At 34.4% G+C, this 25432-nt stretch overlaps 3 pseudogenes; all 3 read left to right on the top strand.

The window, feature by feature from the left end:
* The first annotated feature begins 262 nt into the window (after positions 1–262).
* Positions 263–2766, top strand: LOC142535415 (putative pre-mRNA-splicing factor ATP-dependent RNA helicase DEAH5; annotated as a pseudogene).
* An 8846-nt stretch (positions 2767–11612) lies between these two features.
* Positions 11613–14298, top strand: LOC142535416 (putative pre-mRNA-splicing factor ATP-dependent RNA helicase DEAH5; annotated as a pseudogene).
* An 8786-nt stretch (positions 14299–23084) lies between these two features.
* LOC142535414 (putative pre-mRNA-splicing factor ATP-dependent RNA helicase DEAH5) lies at positions 23085–25090 on the top strand (annotated as a pseudogene).
* Positions 25091–25432: the final 342 nt, after the last annotated feature.

Raw genomic sequence — 25432 nt, 5'->3', positions numbered from 1 at the left:
ATGTAAGACGTACCGATCCAAAAATTCAACCATCTTTGAAAGGAGTAATAATAGATTTTATTTCATCTTTTAATGATATTGGATTTGATAAGATTGTTATAAAATCTCAATAAATCCAATAAAAGAGAAATAAAATCTATTATTTTATAAGATTGTTTGATAAGATTGTTTGATATCCAATATATTACTCCTTTGAATATATTTATATATATATATATATATGTGAGAAAGGAAATATCTGACCAAAATTTCAACATATCAAAATTCTAAATTGAAACAAGTTTTTCGACGATGCCGATGAGTTCGCTTGTGAGGACATGGAAGAACTCGGAGGGGTCTTTGGGTCGATCGGCAGCTCTTCAATCTGCTCTCGCGAAAGAGAGGAGAGAATTCAGGGAACAACATCAAAGAAAGATGTTGGATTCCATTCCAAAGGATCTGAACAGGCAATGGGAAGATCCGATGCCCGAAACGGGTGACAGACTTCTTGCTCAGGAACTGAAGGGAGTCGGGTTGTCCGCATATGACATGCCGGAGTGGAGGAAGGATGACTATGGTAAAGCTCCGACTTTTGGGAAAAGATCCAAGCTCTCTTCAGGAGCAGAGGCAGAGTTTGCCAATCTACAATTTGAAAAGTGAATTGGTTCAGGCTGTCCATGATAATCAGGTTTTGGTTGTGATTGGCGAGACAGGATCTGGGAAGTCCACGCAGGTACCGCAGTATCTAGCCGACGCGGGGTATACTACCAACGGGAGAATATGTTGTACTCAACCTCGTAGGATGGCTGCAATCTCGGTAGCCAAGCGAGTCGCCGAGGAGTTTGGTTGCCGCATAGGGGAAGAAGTTGGATACGCTATTCGTTTCGAAGATTGCACAGGTCCGGAGACCTTAATCAAATACATGACTGATGGTATGCTTCTGAGGGAGATTCTGAATGATGCAGATTTGTCTCAATACTCAGTGATTATTCTTGATGAAGCTCACGAGAGGACGATTCACACGGATGTCCTTTTTGGATTATTGAAGCAACTTCTGAGACGGAGAACGGACCTTCGCCTGATCGTCACCTCTGCAACTTTGGATGCAGACAAGTTCTCGGGATATTTCTTCGATTGTAACATCTTCACTATCCCTGGAAGAAATTTTCCGGTAGAAATTCTTTACACCAAGCAGCAAGAAAGTGACTACCTGGAGGCATCCTTGATAACAGTGATGCAAATTCACTTGAGTGAACCTGAAGGTGATATACTTCTGTTTTTGACTGGCCAAGAAGAGATTGATCATGCCTGTCAGTGTCTCTATGAAAGGATGAAGAGTTTAGGAAAAAAAGTTCCCGAGCTGATTATTTTGCCAGTATATGGCGTCCTACCTAGCGAAATGCAGTCCAGGATATTTGAACCCACTCCTCCAGGTAAGAGAAAGGTGGTCGTCGCCACCAATATAGCTGAAGCATCTTTGACTGTTGATGGCATAGTTTATGTCATTGATCCTGGCTTTGCAAAGCAAAATGTCTACAATCCTCAACAGGGGCTTGATTCACTGGTGATAACTCCGATATCACAAGCATCCGCGAAGCAAAGAGCAGGGAGAGCGGGACGGACTGGACCAGGAAAGTGCTATCGGCTCTACACACAGAGTGCATTCCACAGTGAGATGTCCCCCGTTTCGATTCCGGAGATCCAGAGGATTAACCTCGGGATGACTACTCTTACAATGAAGGCCATGGGCATTAATGATCTGCTATCCTTTGATTTCATGGACCCCCCATCACCTCAGGCCCTCATTTATGCCTTGAAACAGCTATATAGATTGGGTGCTCTGGAAGAAGAGGGACTGCTTACAAAGTTGGGAAGGAGAATGGCCGAGTTTCCTCTGGATCCTCCTCTTTCCAAGATGCTTCTTGCCAGCGTGGATCTTGGTTGCAGTGATGAAGTTCTGACCATTATTTCGATGATTCAGACGGGGAACATCTTCTACCGTCCTATGGAAAAACAATCCCAGGCAGACCAGAAAAGGGCCAAATTTTTCCAGCCTGAAGGAGATCATCTGACGTTACTCGCGGTGTATGAGGCCTGGAAAGAAAAGAATTTTTCTGGTCCCTGGTGCTTTGAAAATTTTGTTCAGTCTCGATCACTGAGGAGAGCACAGGACGTGAGAAAACAGCTTCTGTCCATCATGGATAAGCTCAAACTGGATGTTGTTAGTGCTGGAAAGAACTTCACAAAGATCCGGAAAGCCATAGCTGCAGGTTCTTCTTCCATGCTGCTCGGAAAGATCCACAGGAAGGTTACCGGACATTGGTCGACAACCAGCCGGTTTACCTTCATCCGAGCAGCGCTGTTTTTCAAAGGCAGCCCGACTGGGTCATATATCATGAGATGGTGATGACCACAAAGGTGTACATCCACGATGTTACTGCAATAAGTCCAGAGTGGCTGGTGGAACTAGCACCAAAAATGTTCAAGGTGCCAAATTCTATGAAAATGAGCAAGCGGAAGAGACAAGAGCGAATCGAACCACTCTACGACAGACACCATGAACCTAACTCTTGGCGTTTAAGCAAAAGGCGTGCTTAGTTGTTCAAGTATGTTACCTTTTCTTTTCCTTGTATCAAGCATGGAAGTACTGTTTCATCATTGTAGTTCCAGTGTCAACAATTAAAGGAGGATAGTCAAAGGAAAATTAAAAGCTATCGAGTCAAGATACGGCAGTTGGTTGGTTGAGAGGAGGATGGAATTTAGTCCAAGGCTTTCTGGTGATCAAGAGCGATGAGAGGGATTCCCTCTTATCTGATCGAGATATTAATATCAAGCTGACTTAAATCAGGGGGACGAAGCATTGAAATATCAACAACTACATCTCCTCACAACGGAGACCAGGGAGTGTTCTTTTGGAAGTCATAAGAAAAGAACAAGTGTGTGTTGTAGGGGTTTTTGGCAGTGACATTGCTATAATATTCTTTGTACTCCGTGTCTATCAATTCTAATGAGATCGCCTCCCGTGGACGTAGATCATTTTGATCGAACCACGTAAACCTTGTGTTCTTTACATTTCTTTTTAAGTTCATATCGCTGTTGATCTTGATTCTCTTTTGTGACTGCAAACAAGAAATTCTATTTTGTGGTTCTTGTGGACATCATCTTGATCTTGGGTATCTTGTAATTTCTTAGTTATCATCATACGCGGTTATGTTTGAGTATTGCTAACCGGTGAAGTCTAAAACTAGATGCTTTGTACAATTACGAGTTTTTTTGGATGAATTAATTCGAAGGGGTTTTCCATCACTTGAGTATTTCGGTTAAAGCTTTAGTTTTCAGAAATAAATCTTTCAGTGAGGTTCTGATTCTTGCTGGGCTTTTTTTTATGATGGATATGTTTATATATTTTTGGCCTATTATGTTTGGCGGAACATGAATAAAGCTTCTGAAATTTTTGATTGTGTTGTATATAGCTAATAATGAATGATATTTAAAGCTTTTTTTTCTCTTCAAGTGTTGTATATTTTTGTCTAATTAATTAATTTTCCTTTTGATTTGAAAAAGTAGTTGCCTACCAAAAAAATATTGAGAAATACTAAGTCCACTGATACAGAAACCAGATGAGTTTGTCATGTGATTTTACTTGCAAAATTTCCTCAGACAACTTTCTTTCCTTCATTACAAATCAAACGCTTTAACTCATTTTTTCTACTATTTTCTTAGACATCAAAGGTAGCTAAAGTAAAAAAACATTGTTTATGAATAAGAGACTCGTTTATTGATACCAGTTCATGAATTTGAATTACATTAGCAAAGGTCAATTCATTCAAATTTCACAACCCATGTATTTTGAATAGAAGCATAATATGAAATCACAAGAAAGTGTTAAAGTTTTTTTTTTCCTCCTATCGACTTTTCCTTTTTTACTTCATTCAATGGAATATCTATAGAAATCTATATTGATTGTTATATTTTCTAGGAGAATTCATACAAGTAGTTAGTTAACAACTGCCAAAAAACTATTTTTAGACAATTCAACATAAAATTGTTCCTACAATGTCATTAGAAAAACATGTAAAAAGATGTACTAATGGTAGAATATTTTTCAAGTCGATTGCTTCTAGTTCTGCAGCTAGTAAGTTTAAATTGGTAAAAAAAGTAAAAATACACACTCATGTATTCTCTTAACCCCATTTGTCAAGTGAGCAATGCAAGATTTTGCTAGAGACAGCGCGCTTTCGTAAGCATATTAGCTCGTTGATCTTCGGACCTTACAAAGGGAAACTGAATCACTCCTTCAAGCTTTTGTTTAAATCAAGCACTGTCTATCTTAATGTGCTTCGTTCGGTCATGCTGAATAGGATTATGAGATATTTCAATGGCGGCCTTGTGGTCCAAAAATAAATTCGCAAAACCAATCTCTGAGACCGGTCTTCTGAGCCATATAAGTCCACAAAGTCCCTCAGCCATTCCTGGAAACTCAGCTTCAGCACTTATTGACAGTGCTACTATTTTCTGTGTCTTACTTCTCCATGTCACTAAGTTACCCCCAACAAAGGTAAAGCATCCCGCTGTGGATTTCTATCAGATAAATTGCATTGTATATCCTTCAATATCTAAATGTCCATTCTTAGAGAACAATGGGAGAGTCTAGTTAGGAATGGTGGGGTGGAACGTGGAAATTCATCGAACTCCGAAGTGCAGAAACTTAAAATAAAATCAACACAATCAATCAAAATCTCACAATTGGTTCTTGGAGCAAACGTAAAAGACTTAACCAGCACTTATCGAGGCAAGTTAATTCATTTTTCTTCTGTTGATATTCGACTATCTCTCTGTCGCTTTTATTTTTGCAATTATTTTTCTTTTGTATGTCCTTTTTCTTGCAAGTCTTTTCTTTTCTAACCCTCTTAAATTCCCTCTCATAATGAAGGTATTTACTAACTTTCTAGTCAATCCATTTCTTCTCTGGTTTGGTATTTTTGTTCATGGATGCGATGTATTTTGTCCGGAATAGTATAATGACGAGGATGCTGCTTATTTAATGATCAACGCTTAGGGGAATGATGGAATGAACATATGGTCTACATGAAAGAAATACTATGATTTGTTTTTGTGTTATGTTAGACAAAAAAAGTTATTTATTTTTGCATGGAAGCAATACGAGTAAAGCGAGCCAGAAAAAGAATATCAGAGTTGCGTGGTATAGCATTGTGGCCATTGGTATGTGCATTGTTGCTGCCATATTCCAATTGTGGTATCTGAGGCGCTACTTCCAGAGGAAGAAAAACTTATTTAGAGACAACATAATTATTAATTAGTCATTTTCCTCCTTGTAGAGTGTACTCTCAATCACTTGACAATTTTGAAGAACATCTTTTTGGTCTACGAGATTTACTTGTGCATCTCAAATGGTAAAAAAAAATGTAGATTTAAAAATAATTTATCGAGAACAAAGAATTGGTATTTTCACTAGCAAAACATGTTTGATGGTTTCGGTAACATAGTATATTTGAAATAAGATTTGATGTTTAAATAATTTGGTTTTGTTGATCCAGTACGCACACAATTTAATTTATAACCATAAGCTCCTAAGTGCAACCAAACTTGAACTATTTATGAACTAAATACAGCGGCTATCTTTTTTTTTTTTTTTGTTGTTGAAGAAGTTCGACTCCAAGGCAAAGCGACAATCCCTACTACGACAGATGCTTTGTTTATGAGATTTTCAAATTTAGAAAACAATTTAAACTAGCTTCAGTAAAACTGAATGAATACAACTCAAACAAAATGAATAAATCATGTGCAAAAATCCAACAACAGTGCCGGGTTCTTCAACTTTTTTTTTATTTGCTATTTTTTCGTTCTATTTATGGTTCGACATGATCAAAGTGTTCACATTTTAAAACCAAATATATGATGTACTTACTAAGATATCAATTTAACATTTCAGGTGTCACATCAGCATTTTCGGTGTTACGTCAATAATCTATATCTATATCCAATACTATTATTATATCTACATAAATATACAGATTGAATTGTGATTTTACTCTATTGTTCTCGTTAATTGTCCTCATTAAATTGTACCCAGGCGACACTTTCCTCGTGGACCAATTACACTTTGTCTCCTCTGTATCTCTACTTTCTCTTCGTTGTGGGCACATGAGCCACAATCTTTTGTTGCCTCGACGATTATCAAACAACATGGCACATATATATACATGACCACATAATAATATCAGGAAACAAAAAAATTGAAATTCACTTCATACAAAAATCAATAGGTTTCAGTTGTGATTTATGAAATTAATAATCATATATAACGAATACACACACTATTAAATGGGTCGGTTACCCTTCATGATTTGTGAGTTATTCTTGTCTTCCAGAGAAAATGCCTGCTCATTTTGGTCAATGGTTTGAAGGTTGTTCTGTAATATATGTATGTATAGGAAGAGTAATTTGCATATATTTATATGTGGAAGAATTAAATAGCCAGTAATGAAGGGGAGATGATATTCAGGTTTCTTGGAGTTCTATTACTTGTATGGAATGTCAGCATTGAGATTTTGAGACTGAAAAACTTTTGTTTGGCTTAATAATTAATCTTTTTTTGTTTTTGCAATTCAATAGTATGCATATCAATGTCGAGTGTTAGATATAATTAGAACTTTGCTGTCTTGGAGGAGTTATACATTGCACCAGCCTGATTTTGTGATATTTATACTAGGAGATATGCACGTGTGTGCACGTGTAGAATATACAGGATTATATGAAGAGAACAATTTTTCATCATATTCTCACTGTCTCTTATTTTTCAACAATTAATCCAATCTACGATATCGCGATAAAGTTCAGATTTTATTTTCGCCAGAGTTCTTGAAAAATAATATAATTTAGTTGTTTTTAAGATTGATATACATATAATTATATTTTTTTAATATTTTGTCCTCAATATAATAATTTTTATTAATGTGATCCATAAATCGGAATCATATGTCTTACATCACGTTGACACCTATTTTAAACTCACAACCTTAAAATTGCTAAAAATAATATAGTCAGACTATGATTATTCAAAGTAATAAGACAAAAAAACAAATATATCAATTAAATTTCTTTTTACACCACCAACCATAATTTTTTAAATTTCTCGTGGCATATTTTTGAAATTATAAAATTCTTACGTAAATCACATTCTCGAAAAATTAGTACACATATTCATCGATTGAAAATTTGAACATGACATAAAGCATGAAGATAATTGTAATCACGATTTCGATAGCCATAGCACTGATTTGGAGAACATAAGTACGATCATTTAAAATTATCTTATATTACAATTTTTTCTCTCATAAACGTTGAACACTGTTAAAAAATAATAATTGAATCTTCATTAATTATCTTACATATAAATTAATTTATATATGAAGCACAAAAAGAGGAAAAACAAATTAAAATTTTGATTTAGCAAAAAAATTTCTATGCGAAAAATATTTTTGGTTGCAACTATGTATTTTTTGTTTTCGTTATAAAAACCAGATATGGCATAGTTCAAAATGCATCAGCAAGTCACTGACTTTGATATTAGGTGTAACCTTTAATGTGACTAGAAAAAACCATAAATCCAAACGGAAAAAGTTGAAAACAAATTGAACCAAAATGATACGAAAATCATTGTTTTATTCGCATATAAATATTTAAAAAGAAGTTTATATTGTTCGGGGTAGGGATATATTTGTCAAAACTAAACCAAAAAAATAAAATTTAATTAGATAAATAATTTCATTTTATTTTTGTAATATTATATTTTATATGAAAATAATTAGCCTTTACATTTCTTTTTTGTTTTTGAGAATTATTAGCCTTTATATTTCTAAGTTTTACTATAACTAATATATATATATATATCGCAAAACGATATAAAAACATAATTCCACCATCAGAGTAATAAAAAATTATTATTTCTCAACATATGCTCATTTCTTTAACTTTGAAAAAAATTAAACAGACATATATAAGTTTACTTTTCCCTCAAGTTTAGTATTCATACTCACGTATTTTACCATCAAATTAATATTTCTTACTTTTCTTTTGCAAAACGGGGTACAATGATTCATGGATTGATTTTCTCAAATGTCAAAGAATAGTTCGGCAAGTTACTGGAAACCAAGTATACGATATACAACCCTCTTATCAAATGCATAGACTCCAGATTATTCAAATGTCAACCTCAAATTTGAGATTAATTTACTGGAGAGTACCATGGTTGCAGAGCTACGTCGGATGCTAAAGATGCCACACCTAACATTTAATCAAGGAATACGACTAAACTCGCCAATATTGTGAATGCCAAAAGAAATTCTGCGTAGTTTCCCTTATCACAAATAAATAAATTTTCCTAGTTGAATAGATGTTCATATTCATCTGCATAACAACATGAAAGTGTACAGATGTGATCGATATATTAAATAAAGTCATGCCATTAAGCAATTTCACCGGACCAGAATAATAACAGAAGTCAAAGGAGCCAAATTGCTTCTCAACATGAGGTAAATTTAAATAAAAACCAAAGGACACATATAAACATGCATATCTTAAAATTTGTAACATATAAATTATTTTGTTTAGAATGGAAACTATTTCTGTCACTGTGTGGGACGACTTGCAATACACGAAGGACAATTTGATGAAGCACATTGAGTATGAACATCATATTGTGCATTTTCCAATCTGACCATGCAAATATGTTTTTTAGTATGTTATAAACAAATATTCTTTCTTCATTCCCTAAATGTTTTTGTTCAGCAAAAATGACTATGTGGTGGTGTAAATCGAAATAAGAAATAGATTCACAACAGTTACAAACTACGCCGACAACTGCAATGATTCTTAACCCACTATGTGACACCCGCCAAATCAATACAAACATGGTAACATATTATGATTTCTAACTCTTTGTATTTGCGAGTTATACATTGTCATTGCATAAAACTGTACGAAACTTACTTATTGTTCACAAAAATTATTCTACTATGAAAACTTTCTTTTTAAATATATAAAATAATATTAGAAACTACATAAAAATATGGACATTTTGTTTATTATAATATATGAATGCTTAAAGACTATTATTTATACTAATTTGTAGGTTGGATGCAGACCAAAAATAGATAAGTTAAATGAAATTTGGGTTCGAAGGTACTCACAGACGCCAATCAAGTGACATTAGATGATGCAAAAAAAAAAAAAAAAAAACGAGCTATGATTGACGGAGGTACTGCATTACTATTTATGAATCTTAATGGTTTTTAATTACTAAATGATACAAAACAAAAACCAGATAATTTGCTTCATGCTAAATATTAAATTTTTAAACAACAAACCTTCAAAGTAAATCAAGATTCGAAATGCTTCTTATTTTTACATAGAACAACTCCTATTTGATACGGCGCAAAACATAAAGTAAATCCGAAAACAAGCTGCTCCATGGTATGAAACATGTCGATCATTGTTTCCAAGCTGCTACAAAAACAAACAACAAGCAAGTTGTGCCAATTGCATCAACTATCCAATTACTATCATTCCAAGGTAATAAAAAATATCAATACCAACCCAAGTTTTAGAGCACACTAAAAAAAAAGAGACGATCACTACTTTATTTCGTTATGTTACATGTACATAATAACAATCATAATTGAAGATGAGACGACAAGAAGAACATTATTTGGAAAGTTGCAGCATCTTTTTTTGGATGTTCTGTTGAAGGTTTCATTCAAATTCATGACTACGTATAAATAAAACAAACAAATGATTCTATATCTACATAAATAGAATATTTAGATTTTCAATCTAACAATAAAATCTGCAATGTAGAATTTACCAAATAACCTATATAAATATTTGCTAAATCAACCAAGCTCCAAGCTCCACACATTCTTGTTCAGTTGGATAATTCAGTGGTTTGTGACAGAAGCTATTGAGATACCTGACAATGATCCAACAACAAATGTCAATATCAAAAAACGGAGATATCAGAAAATTAACAAGCAAAATAAACAAAGCAATGTACCATTAAAGATAGAAAATCAATAAATTAAGCATCAACAGAAACATGAAGATCCACGAAGAGGAAGTTGAAATAGAGATTTGAGATGACGAACCAATTGCCGACTACAAAAAAAGAGCTAAGAAGATAAAACCAATGGGTACAAAAAGATTTCAGGAGGTCTTCAAATCAAACACAAGAAAATGTGATGATTTCATTGTAAGCAAATAATTAATTATTTATCTATTAAAAGTTATTCTTATTTCAAAATAATTTCAACATATTTAAATAAGGTTATCATATACAAATTATCTATATTTGTCTACGTGCAACGCACGTGCATTTATCTAGTGATGCGATCCTGGTGAAATGAGTGAGCAGGGTCGCATCATCTAGTTAGACATAAATATCCAAATTAGCATACCAAAATCAAAATCGAAAATTTAGTGGACCAAAACAAACAGAGTCAGTCAGTCTCATGTGAGACCGTGTCACGGATCCTAATAGTGAGACGGGTCAACCCTACCCATATTCACAATAAAAGGAATAGTCTTAGCATAAAAAATAATATTTTTTCATGGATGAGCCAAATAAGAGATCCGTATCACAAATATGACCCGTGAGACCGTCTCACATAAGTTTTTGCCAAACAAAAAATAGACAAGTTAATGAAAGGAAAAATATATTTTCCTTAAATTGAATATAGCGAATACGGGAAGAGGTGAAAAAAAAATATATTGTTCAAGGTTGTTACATTTACATTAAACACCGATTGATAATTAATTAATTTAATATTAATATTATTTATTAATTAATATTAATATCCATAGTCATTTCAATCATTATCCACGCCGATTTCGATCAATCAAACAAATACATATAGAATTTTTCAAGGTGTAATTAATAATAATAATTATTATGAATAATTAATCTAATTAAAACGTTATTAGGATAATAACTAAATAATTCAACTAATTAACTTTTATCTTACATCAATCAATTATTAAATTAAATTACAATATCACTCTTAATAAACAATATTATTAATATTTTTTAATTATTAAAAATACAAATAATAATTTATTATATTATCTTAAATTTAATCCATCAAACCAAACAAACTATTATTTATCAATCAAATTTAACATTATATCAACTATAATTTATTTATTTATTTTATGATTAATAGTATTATTTATCTTTAACATTATATTAACTATAATTTATTTATTTATTTTATGATTAATATTATTATTTATCTTTATATGATAATCTTATCCTTTTAACATTAAAAGATATCTAAAATAAATGTAAGACGTAACCGATCCAAAAATTTAACCATCTTTGAAAGGAGTAATAATAGATTTTATTTCATCTTTTAATGATATTGGATTTGATAAGATGTTATAAAATCTCAATAAATCCAATAAAAGAAGAAATAAAATCTATTATTTATAAGATTGTTTGATAAGATTGTTTGATATCCAATATATTACTCCTTTGAATATATATTTTATATATATATATATATATATATATGTGAGAAAGGAAATATCTGACCAAAATTTCAACATATCAAAATTCTAAATTGAAACAAGTTTTTCGACGATGCCGATGAGTTCGCTTGTGAGGACATGGAAGAACTCGGAGGGGTCTTTGGGTCGATCGGCAGCTCTTCAATCTGCTCTCGCGAAAGAGAGGAGAGAATTCAGGGAACAACATCAAAGAAAGATGTGGATTCCATTCCAAAGGATCTGAACAGGCAATGGGAAGATCCGATGCCCGAAACGGGTGACAGACTTCTTGCTCAGGAACTGAAGGGAGTCGGGTTGTCCGCATATGACATGCCGGAGTGGAGGAAGGATGACTATGGTAAAGCTCCGACTTTTGGGAAAAGATCCAAGCTCTCTCTTCAGGAGCAGAGGCAGAGTTTGCCAATCTACAATTTGAAAAGTGAATTGGTTCAGGCTGTCCATGATAATCAGGTTTTGGTTGTGATTGGCGAGACAGGATCTGGAAGGTCCACGCAGGTACCGCAGTATCTAGCCGACGCGGGGTATACTACCAACGGGAGAATATGTTGTACTCAACCTCGTAGGATGGCTGCAATCTCGGTAGCCAAGCGAGTCGCCGAGGAGTTTGGTTGCCGCATAGGGGAAGAAGTTGGATACGCTATTCGTTTCGAAGATTGCACAGGTCCGGAGACCTTAATCAAATACATGACTGATGGTATGCTTCTGAGGGAGATTCTGAATGATGCAGATTTGTCTCAGTACTCAGTGATTATTCTTGATGAAGCTCACGAGAGGACGATTCACACGGATGTCCTTTTTGGATTATTGAAGCAACTTCTGAGACGGAGAACGGACCTTCGCCTGATCGTCACCTCTGCAACTTTGGATGCAGACAAGTTCTCGGGATATTTCTTCGATTGTAACATCTTCACTATCCCTGGAAGAAATTTTCCGGTAGAAATTCTTTACACCAAGCAGCAAGAAAGTGACTACCTGGAGGCATCCTTGATAACAGTGATGCAAATTCACTTGAGTGAACCTGAAGGTGATATACTTCTGTTTTTGACTGGCCAAGAGAGATTGATCATGCCTGTCAGTGTCTCTATGAAAGGATGAAGAGTTTAGGAAAAAAAGTTCCCGAGCTGATTATTTTGCCAGTATATGGCGTCCTACCTAGCGAAATGCAGTCCAGGATATTTGAACCCACTCCTCCAGGTAAGAGAAAGGTGGTCGTCGCCACCAATATAGCTGAAGCATCTTTGACTGTTGATGGCATAGTTTATGTCATTGATCCTGGCTTTGCAAAGCAAAATGTCTACAATCCTCAACAGGGGCTTGATTCACTGGTGATAACTCCGATATCACAAGCATCCGCGAAGCAAAGAGCAGGGAGAGCGGGACGGACTGGACCAGGAAAGTGCTATCGGCTCTACACACAGAGTGCATTCCACAGTGAGATGTCCCCCGTTTCGATTCCGGAGATCCAGAGGATTAACCTCGGGATGACTACTCTTACAATGAAGGCCATGGGCATTAATGATCTGCTATCCTTTGATTTCATGGACCCCCCATCACCTCAGGCCCTCATTTATGCCTTGAAAACAGCTATATAGATTGGGGTGCTCTGGAAGAAGAGGGACTGCTTACAAGTTGGGAAGGAGAATGGCCGAGTTTCCTCTGGATCCTCCTCTTTCCAAGATGCTTCTTGCCAGCGTGGATCTTGGTTGCAGTGATGAAGTTCTGACCATTATTTCGATGATTCAGACGGGGAACATCTTCTACCGTCCTATGGAAAAACAATCCCAGGCAGACCAGAAAAGGGCCAAATTTTCCAGCCTGAAGGAGATCATCTGACGTTACTCGCGGTGTATGAGGCCTGTAAAGAAAAGAATTTTTCTGGTCCCTGGTGCTTTGAAAATTTTGTTCAGTCTCGATCACTGAGGAGAGCACAGGACGTGAGAAAACAGCTTCTGTCCATCATGGATAAGCTCAAACTGGATGTTGTTAGTGCTGGAAAGAACTTCACAAAGATCCGGAAAGCCATAGCTGCAGGTTTCTTCTTCCATGCTGCTCGGAAAGATCCACAGGAAGGTTACCGGACATTGGTCGACAACCAGCCGGTTACCTTCATTCCGAGCAGCGCTGTTTTTCAAAGGCAGCCCGACTGGGTCATATATCATGAGATGGTGATGACCACAAAGGTGTACATCCACGATGTTACTGCACTAAGTCCAGAGTGGCTGGTGGAACTAGCACCAAAATGTTCAAGGTGCCAAATTCTATGAAAATGAGCAAGCGGAAGAGACAAGAGCGAATCGAACCACTCTACGACAGACACCATGAACCTAACTCTTGGCGTTTAAGCAAAAGGCGTGCTTAGTTGTTCAAGTATGTTACCTTTTCTTTTTCCTTGTATCAAGCATGGAAGTACTGTTTCATCATTGTAGTTCCAGTGTCAACAATTAAAGGAGGATAGTCAAAGGAAAATTAAAAGCTATCGAGTCAAGATACGGCAGTTGGTTGGTTGAGAGGAGGATGGAATTTAGTCCAAGGCTTTCTGGTGATCAAGAGCGATGAGAGGGGATTCCCTCTTATCTGATCGAGATATATAATATCAAGCTGACTTAAATCAGGGGGACGAAGCATTGAAATATCAACAACTACATCTCCTCACAACGGAGACCAGGGAGTGTTCTTTTGGAAGTCATAAGAAAAGAACAAGTGTGTGTTGTAGGGGTTTTTGGCAGTGACATCTTGCTATAATATCTTTGTACTCCGTGTCTATCAATTCTAATGAGATCGCCTCCCGTGGACGTAGATCATTTTGATCGAACCACGTAAACCTTGTGTTCTTTACATTTCTGTTTTTAAGTTCATATCGCTGTTGATTCTTGATTCTCTTTTGTGACTGCAAACAAGAAATTCATATTTTGTGGTTCTTGTGGACATCATCTTGATCATTGGGTATCTTGTAATTTCTTAGTTATCATCATATCGCCTGTTATGTTTGAGTATTGCTAACCCGGTGAAGTCTAAAACTAGATGCTTTGTACAATTACGAGTTTTTTTTGGATGAATTAATTCGAAGGGGTTTTCCATCACTTGAGTATTTCAGGTTAAAGCTTTAGTTTTCAGAAATAAATCTTTCAGTGAGGTTCTGATTCTTGCTGGGCTTTATTTTCTTTTATGAATGGATATGTTTATAGATTTTTGGCCTATTATGTTTGGCGGAACATGAATAAAGCTTCTGTAAATTTCTTGATTGTGTTTGTATATAGCTAATAATGAATGATATTTAAAGCTTCTTTTTTCTCCTCAAGTGTTGTATATTTTTGTCTTTAATTAATTAATTTTCCTTTTGATTTGAAAAGGTAGTTGCCTTATTACTCCAAAAAAATATTGAGAAATACTAAAGTTCCACTGATACAGAAACCAGATGAGTTTGTCATGTGATTTTACTTGCAAATTTCCTCAGACAACTTTCTTTCCTTCATTACAAATCAAACGCTTTAACTCATTTTTTCTACTATTTTCTTAGACATCAAAGGTAGCTAAAGTAAAAAACATTGTTTTATGAAATAAGAGACTCGTTTTATTGATACCAGTTCATGAATTTGAATTACATTAGCAAAGGTCAATTCATTCAAATACTTCTGTAAGCATATTAGCTCGTTAATCTTCGGACCTTACAAAGGGAAACTGAATCACTCCTTCAAGCTTTTGTTTAATCAAGCATCTGTCTATCTTAATGTGCTTCGTTCGGTCATGCTGAATAGAGGATTATGAGATATTTCAATGGCGGCCTTGTGGTCCAAAAATAAATTCGCAAAACCAATCTCTGAGACCGGTCTTCTGAGCCATATAAGTCCACAAAGTCCCTCAGCCATTCCTGGAAACTCAGCTTCAGCACTTATTGACAGTGCTACTATTTTCTGTGTCTTACTTCTCCATGTCACTAAGTTACCCCCAACAAAGGTAAAGCATCCCGCTGTGGATTTTCTATCAGATAAATTGCATTGTATATCCTTCAATATCTAAATGTATGACTAAAATGTCAGACCAAAAAAGTTATTTTATTTTTGCATGGAAGCAAATACGAGTAAAGCGAGCCAGAAAAAAAATATCAGAGTTGTGTAGTATAGCATTATGGCCATTGGTATGTGCATTGTTGCTGCCATATTCCAATTGTGGTATCTGAGGCGCTACTTCCAGAGGAAGAAAAACTTATTTAGAGACAACATAATTATTAATTAGTCATTTTCCTCCTTGTAGAGTGTACTCTCAATCACTTGACAATTTGAAGAACATCTTTTTGGTCTACGAGATTTACTTGTGCATCTCAAATGGTAAAAAAAATGTAGATTAAAAATAATTTATCGAGAACAAAGAATTGGTATTTTCACTAGCAAAACATGTTTGATGGTTTCGGTAACATAGTATATTTGAAATAAGATTTGATGTTTAAATAATTTGGTTTTGTTGTTCCAGTACGCACACAATTTAATTTATAACCATAAGCTCCTAAGTGCAACCAAACTTGAACTATTTATGAACTAAATACAGCGGCTATCTTTTTTTTTTTTTTTTTTTTTTGTTGTTGAAGAAGTTCGACTCCAAGGCAAAGCGACAATCCCTACTACGACAGATGCTTTGTTTATGAGATTTTCAAATTTAGAAAACAATTTAACTAGCTTCAGTAAAACTGAATGAATACAACTCAAACAAAATGAATAAATCATGTGCAAAAATCCAACAACAGTGCCGGGTTCTTCAACTTTTTTTTTATTTGCTATTTTTTCGTTCTATTTATGGTTCGACATGATCAAAGTGTTCACATTTTAAAACCAAATATATGATGTACTTACTAAGATATCAATTTAACATTTCAGGTGTCACATCAGCATTTTCGGTGTTACGTCAATAATCTATATCTATATCCAATACTATTATTATATCTACATAAATATACAGATTGAATTGTGATTTTTACTCTATTGTTCTCGTTAATTGTCCTCATTAAATTGTAACCAGGCGACACTTTCTCGTGGACCAATTACACTTTGTCTCCTCTGTATCTCTACTTTTCTCTTCGTTTGTGAGCACATGAAGCACAATCTTTTGTTGCCTCGACGGATTATCAAACAACATGGCACAATATTATACATGACCACATAATAATATCAGGAAACAAAAAAAAATTGAAATTCACTCATACAAAAATCAATATGTTTCGTTGTGATTATGAAATTAATAATCATTATATAACGAAATACACACACTATTAAAATGGGTCGGTTACCTTCATGATTTGTGAGTTATTCTTGTCTTCCAGAGAAAAGCCTGCATCATTTTGGTCAATGGTTTGAAGGTTGTTCTTGTAATATATGTATGTATAGGAAGAGTAATTTGCATTAATTTATATGTGGAAGAATTAAATAGCCATAATGAAGGGGAGATGATATAGGATTTCTTGGAGATTTATTACTTGTATGGAATGTCAGCATTGAGATTTTGAGACTGAAAAACTTTTGTTTGGCTTAATAATTAATCTTTTTTTGTTTTTTGCAATTCAATAGTATGCATATCAATGTTGAGTGTATATATAAATTAGAAATTTGCTGTCTTGGAGGAGTTATACAGGCACCAGCATGATTTTGGATATTTATTCTAGAAGATATGCACGTGTGTTGCACGTGTAGAATATACAAGGATTATATGAAGAGAACAATTTTCATCATATTCTCACTGTCTTTATTTTTCAACAATTAATCCAATCAACGATATCTCGATAAAGTTCAGATTTTATTTTCGCCGAGTTCTTGAAAAATAATATAATTTAGTTGTTTTAAGATTGATATACATATAATTATATTTTTTTAATATTTTGTCTCAATATAATAATTTTTATAATGTGATCCATAAATCGGAATCATATTCTTACTATCACGTTGACACCTATTTTAAACTCACAACCTTAAAATTGTAAAAATAATATAGTCAGACTATGATTATTCAAAGTAATAAGACAAAAAACAAATATATCAATTAAATTTTTTTACAACAACAATAATTTTTAAATTTCTCGTGGCATATTTTGAAATTATAAAATTCTATACGTAAATCACATTCTCGAAAAATTAGTACACATATTCATCGATGAAAATTTGACATGACATAAAGCATGAAGATAATTGTAATCACGATTTCGATAGCCATAGCACTGATTTGGAGAACATAAGTACGATCATTTAAAATTATCTTATATTACAATTTTTTCTCTCATAAACGTTGAACCACTGTTAAAAAATTAATAATTGAATCTTCATTTAATTATCTTACATATAAATTAATTTATATATGAAGCACAAAAAAGAGAAAAAAAATTAAAATTTTGATTTAGCAAAAAAATTTCTATGTGAAAAATATTTTTGGTGCAACATAGTTATTTTTTTGTTTTCGTTATAAAAACCAGATATGGCATAGTTCAAAATGCATCAGCAAGTCACTGACTTTGATATATAGGTGTTAACCTTTAATGTGACTAGAAAAAACCATAAATCCAAACGGAAAAAGTTGAAAACAAATTGAACCAAAATGATACGAAAATCATTGTTTTATTCGCATATAAATATTTAAAAAGAAGTTTATATTGTTCGGGGTAGGGATATATTTGTCAAAACTAAACCAAAAAAATAAAATTTAATTAGATAATAAATAATTTCATTTATTTTGTAATATTATATATTTTATATGAAAATAATTAGCCTTTACATTTCTTTTTTGTTTTTGAGAATTATTAGCCTTTATATTTCTAAGTTTTACTATAACTAATATATATATATATATCGCAAAACGATATAAAACATAATTCCACCATCAGAGTAATAAAAAATTATTATTTCTCAACATATGCTCATTTCTTTAACTTTGAAAAAAATTAAACAGACATATATAAGTTTACTTTTCCCTCAAGTTTAGTATTCATACTCACGTATTTTACCATCAAATTAATATTTCTTACTTTTCTTTTTGCAAAACGGGGTACAATGATTCATGGATTGATTTTCTCAAATGTCAAAGAATATTTCGGCAAGTTACTGGAAACCAAGTATACGATATACAACCCTCTTATCAAATGCATAGACTCCAGATATTCAAATGTCAACCTCAAATTTGAGATGAATTTACGGAAGAGTACCATGGTTGCAGAGCTACGTCGGATGCTAAAGATGCCACACCTAACATTTAAATTCAAGGAATACGACGAACTCGCCAATATCGTGAATGCAAAAGAAATTCTGCGTAAGTTCCCTTATCACAAATAAATAAATTTTCTAGTTGAAAATAGATGTCATATTCATCTGCATAACAACAATGAAATGTGTACAGATGTGATCGATATATTAAATAAAGTCATGCCATTAAGCAATTTCACCGGACCAGATAAAACAGAAAGTCAAAGGAGACAAATTATGCTTCTCAACATGAGGTAAATTTAAATAAAAAAAATGACACATATAAACATGCATATCTTAAAATTTGTAACATATAAATTATTTTGTTTAGAATGGAAACTATTTATGTCACTGTGTGGGACGACTTGGCAATACACGAAGGACAATTGATGAAGCACATTGAGTATGAACATCATATTGTTGCATTTTCCAATCTGACCATGCAAATATTTTTTAGTATGTTATAAAACAAATATTCTTTCTTCATTCCCTAAATGTTTTTTTCAGCAAAAATGACTAATGTGTGGTGTAAATCGAAATAATGAAATAGATTCACAACAGTTACAAACTACGCCGACAACTGCAATGATTCTTAACCCACTATGTGACACCGCCAAAGCAATACAAACATGGTACATATTTATGAATTTCTAACTCTTTGTATTTGCGAGTTATACATTTCATTGCATAAAACTGTACGAAACTTACTTATTTGTTCACAAAAATTATTCTACTATGAAAACTTTCTTTTTAAATATATAAAATAATATTAGAAACTACATAAAAATATGGACATTTTGTTTATTATAATATATGAATGCTTAAAGACTATTATTTATACTAAATTTGTAGGTTGGATGCAGACCAAAAATAAGATAAGTTAAATGAAATTTGGGTTACGAAGGTACTCACAGACGCCAATCAAGTGACATTAGATGATGCAAAAAAAAAAAAAAACGAGCTATGTTGACGGAGGTACTGCATTTACTATTTATGAATCTTAATGGTTTTAATTACTAAAATGATACAAAACAAAAACCAGATAATTTGCTCATGCTAAATATTAAAATTTTTAACAACAAACATTCAAAGTAAATCAAGATTCGAAATGCTTCTTATTTTTACATAGAACAACTACTATTTGATACGGAGCAACATAAAGTAAATCGAAAACAAAGCTGCTCCATGGTATGAAACATGTGATCATTGTTTCCAAGCTGCTACAAAAACAAACAACAAAGCAAGTTGTGCCAATTGCATCAACTATCCAATTACTATCATTCCAAGGTAATAAAAAAATATCAATACCAACCCAAGTTTTAGAGCACACTAAAAAAAAAGAGACGATCACTACTTTATTTCTTTATGTTACATGTACATAATAACAATCATAATTGAAGATGAGACGACAAGAATAACATTATTTGGAAAAGTTGCAGCATCTTTTTTTGGATGTTCTGTTGAAGGTTTCATTCAAATTCATGACTAGGTATAAATAAAACAAACAAATGATTTTATATCTACATAAATAGAATATTTAGATTTTCAATCTAACAATAAAAATCTGCAATGTAGAATTTACCAAATAACCTATATAAATATTTGCTAAATCAACCAAGCTCCAAGCTCCACACATTCTTGTTCAAGTTGGATAATTCAGTGGTTTGTGACAGAAGCTATTGAGATACATGACAATGATCCAACAACAAATGTCAATATCAAAAAACGGAGATATCAGAAAATTAACAAGCAAAATAAACAAAGCAATGTACCATTAAAGATAGAAAAATCAAATAAATTAAGCATCAACAGAAACATGAAGATCCACGAAGAGGAAGTTGAAATAGAGATTTGAGATGACGAACCAATTGCTGACTACAAAAAAAGAGCTAAGAAGATAAAACCAATGGGTACAAAAAGATTTCAGGAGGTCTTCAAATCAAACACAAGAAAATGTGATGATTTCATTTGTAAGCAAATAATTAATTATTTATCTATTAAAAGTTATTCTTATTTCAAAAATAATTTCAACATATTTAAATAAGGTTATCATATACAAATTATCTATATTTGTCTACGTGCAACGCACGTGCATTTATCTAGTGATGCGATCCTGGTGAAATGAGTGAGCAGGGTCGGGTGCTCCACCGGATCTGCTATCAAAATGATGAAGGAAATAAGAGCAATGTAGATATCTGAACCAGAAGCTTCTTCCCCGGGCGGAGAGGATTTCCCGCAGTCAAGAAGGTAACCACGTGAATGGGCGCCGGAGGGGTGTCCGGCGTGGCCACTCTGATGCTTAAGTCAGTGAATGATTCAAGCCAAGAACCAATGTAACCAAGTGATGGTTGTGATATTGGTGTGAATGAATGAATGTAAATGGAAAAATAGAACCTGATATTTATAGTAGGAGAAATAATGATGACCTCGTTCTCCGTGCTATCTACTAATTATAGTAGGACGGCTGAGCACACACTATATTCTGTCATGTCAAATCATATACTAGTCACATCATGTCTGTCTGATTCCGTCAACCACTTGGATCGATGTCAGAGATGAGACAGTCGCCCACATCCTATTCTGCTAGTTATACTCGAGTGCGGTGCTCATATCGAGATGGCCCAGGTAGAAAGTTCCCGGGAGTTTGAACGAGAGCCCGGGCGTCCGGTGGCCCGGGGAGGAGACGTCCCAGGCATTCACCCGCCGGCTCCTGATGAACCCTTCCTGCCGACATGACATAATATAGGGTGTGCTCAGCCGTCCTACTATAATTAGTAGGTAGCACGGAGAACGAGGTCATCATTACTTCTCCTACAAAAAATACTGGGTTCTATCTTTACATTTACATTCATTCATTCACACCAATATCACAACCATCACTTGGTTACATTGGTTCTTGGCTTGAATCATTCACTGACTTAAGCATCGGAGTGGCCACGCCGGACACCTCTCCGGCGCCCATTCACGTGGTTACCTTCTTGAGTGCAGGAAATCCTCTCCGCCCGGGGAAGAAGCTTCTGGTTCAGATAACTACATTGATCTTCTTTCCTTCAACATTTTGATAGCAGATCTGGTGGAGCACCCGATCCTGCTCACTCATTTCACCAGGATCGCATCATCTAGTTAGACATAAATATCCAAATTAGCATACCAAAATCAAAATCGAAAATTTAGTGGACCAAAACAAACAGAGTCAGTCAGTCTCATGTGAGACCGTGTCACGGATCCTAATAAGTGAGACGGGTCAACCCTACCCATATTCACAATAAAAAGTAATAGTCTTAGCATAAAAAATAATATTTTTTCATGGATGAGCCAAATAAGAGATCCGTATCACAAATATGACCCGTGAGACCGTCTCACATAAGTTTTTGCCAAACAAAAAATAGACAAGTTAATGAAAGGAAAAATATATTTTCCTTAAATTGAATATAGCGAATACGGGAAGAGGTGAAAAAAAATATATTGTTCAAGGTTGTTACATTTACATTAAACACCGATTGATAATTAATTAATTTAATATTAATATTATTTATTAATTAATATTAATATCCATAGTCATTTCAATCATTATCCACGCCGATTTCGATCAATCAAACAAATACATATAGAATTTTTCAAGGTGTAATTAATAATAATAATTATTATGAATAATTAATCTAATTAAAACGTTATTAGGGATAATAACTAAATAATTCAACTAATTAACTTTTATCTTACATCAATCAAATTATTAAATTTAAATTACAATATCACTCTTAATAAACAATATTATTAATATTTTTTTAATTATTAAAAATACAAAATAATAATTTATTATATTATCTTAAATTTAATCCATCAAACCAAACAAACTATTATTTATCAATCAAATTTAACATTATATCAACTATAATTTATTTATTTATTTATGATTAATAGTATTATTTATCTTTAACATTATATAACTATAATTTATTTATTTATTTATGATTAATATTATTATTTATCTTTATATGATAATCTTATCCTTTTAACATTAAAAGATATCTAAAAATAAATGTAAGACGTAACCGATCCAAAAATTCAACCATCTTTGAAAGGAGTAATAATAGATTTTATTTCATCTTTTAATGATATTGGATTTGATAAGATTGTTATAAAATCTCAATAAATCCAATAAAAGATGAAATAAAATCTATTATTTTATAAGATTGTTTGATAAGATTGTTTGATATCCAATATATTACTCCTTTGAATATATATTTTATATATATATATATATATATATAAAATATATATATATATATATATATTTTATATATTCAACCTCGTAGGATGGCTGCAATCTCGGTAGCCAAGCGAGTCGCCGAGGAGTTTGGTTGCCGCATAGGGGAAGAAGTTGGATACGCTATTCGTTTCGAAGATTGCACAGGTCCGGAGACCTTAATCAAATACATGACTGATGGTATGCTTCTGAGGGAGATTCTGAATGATGCAGATTTGTCTCAATACTCAGTGATTATTCTTGATGAAGCTCACGAGAGGACGATTCACACGGATGTCCTTTTTGGATTATTGAAGCAACTTCTGAGACGGAGAACGGACCTTCGCCTGATCGTCACCTCTGCAACTTTGGATGCAGACAAGTTCTCGGGATATTTCTTCGATTGTAACATCTTCACTATCCCTGGAAGAAATTTTCCGGTAGAAATTCTTTACACCAAGCAGCAAGAAAGTGACTACCTGGAGGCATCCTTGATAACAGTGATGCAAATTCACTTGAGTGAACCTGAAGGTGATATACTTCTGTTTTTGACTGGCCAAGAAGAGATTGATCATGGCCTGTCAGTGTCTCTATGAAAGGATGAAGAGTTTAGGAAAAAAGTTCCCGAGCTGATTATTTTGCCAGTATATGGCGTCCTACCTAGCGAAATGCAGTCCAGGATATTGAACCCACTCCTCCAGGTAAGAGAAAGGTGGTCGTCGCCACCAATATAGCTGAAGCATCTTTGACTGTTGATGGCATAGTTATGTCATTGATCCTGGCTTTGCAAAGCAAAATGTCTACAATCCTCAACAGGGGCTTGATTCACTGGTGATAACTCCGATATCACAAGCATCCGCGAAGCAAAGAGCAGGGAGAGCGGGACGGACTGGACCAGGAAAGTGCTATCGGCTCTACACACAGAGTGCATTCCACAGTGAGATGTCCCCCGTTTCGATTCCGGAGATCCAGAGGATTAACCTCGGGATGACTACTCTTACAATGAAGGCCATGGGCATAATGATCTGCTATCCTTTGATTTCATGGACCCCCCATCACCTCAGGCCCTCATTTATGCCTTGAAACAGCTATATTAGATTGGGTGCTCTGGAAGAAGAGGGACTGCTTACAAAGTTGGGAAGGAGAATGGCCGAGTTTCCTCTGGATCCTCCTCTTTCCAAGATGCTTCTTGCCAGCCGTGGATCTTGGTGCAGTGATGAAGTTCTGACCATTATTTCGATGATTCAGACGGGGAACATCTTTCTACCGTCCTATGGAAAAACAATCCCAGGCAGACCAGAAAAGGGCCAAATTTTCCAGCCTGAAGGAGATCATCTGACGTTACTCGCGGTGTATGAGGCCTGGAAAGAAAAGAATTTTTCTGGTCCCTGGTGCTTTGAAAATTTTGTTCAGTCTCGATCACTGAGGAGAGCACAGGACGTGAGAAAACAGCTTCTGTCCATCATGGATAAGCTCAACTGGATGTTGTTAGTGCTGGAAAGAACTTCACAAAGATCCGGAAAGCCATAGATGCAGGTTTCTCTTCCATGCTGCTCGGAAAGATCCACAGGAAGGTTACCGGACATTGGTCGACAACCAGCCGGTTTACCTTCATCCGAGCAGCGCTGTTTTTTCAAAGGCAGCCCGACTGGGTCCTATATCATGAGATGGTGATGACCACAAGGTGTACACTCCACGATGTTACTGCAATAAGTCCAGAGTGGCTGGTGGAACTAGCACCAAAAATGTTCAAGGTGCCAAATTCTATGAAAATGAGCAAGCGGAAGAGACAAGAGCGAATCGAACCACTCTACGACAGACACCATGAACCTAACTCTTGGCGTTTAAGCAAAAGGCGTGGCTTAGTTGTTCAAGTATGTTACCTTTTCTTTTTCCTTGTATCAAGCATGGAAGTACTGTTTCATCATTGTAGTTCCAGTGTCAACAATTAAAGGAGGATAGTCAAAGGAAAATTAAAAGCTATCGAGTCAAGATACGGCAGTTGGTTGGTTTGAGAGGAGGATGGAACTTTAGTCCAAGGCTTTCTGGTGATCAAGAGCGATGAGAGGGGATTCCCTCTTATCTGATCGAGATATATAATATCAAGCTGACTTAAATCAGGGGGACGAAGCATTGAAATATCAACACTACATCTCCTCACAACGGAGACCAGGGAGTGTTCTTTTGGAAGTCATAAGAAAGAACAAGTGTGGTGTTGTAGGGGTTTTTGGCAGTGACATCTTGCTATAATATTCTTGTTACTCCGTTGTCTATCAATTCTAATGAGATCGCCTCCCGTGGACGTAGATCATTTGATCTCGAACCACGTAAACCTTGTGTTCTTTACATTCTGTTTTTAAGTTCATATCGCTGTTGATTCTTGATTTCTCTTTTGTGACTGCAACAA

This window comes from Primulina tabacum, unplaced genomic scaffold (genome assembly GCF_025594145.1).
Source record: "Primulina tabacum isolate GXHZ01 unplaced genomic scaffold, ASM2559414v2 Contig1000, whole genome shotgun sequence".
Classification (NCBI taxonomy): domain Eukaryota; kingdom Viridiplantae; phylum Streptophyta; class Magnoliopsida; order Lamiales; family Gesneriaceae; genus Primulina; species Primulina tabacum.
Note: the sequence above shows the minus strand (reverse complement) of the source record. Positions and strands in the feature narration are given on the sequence as shown.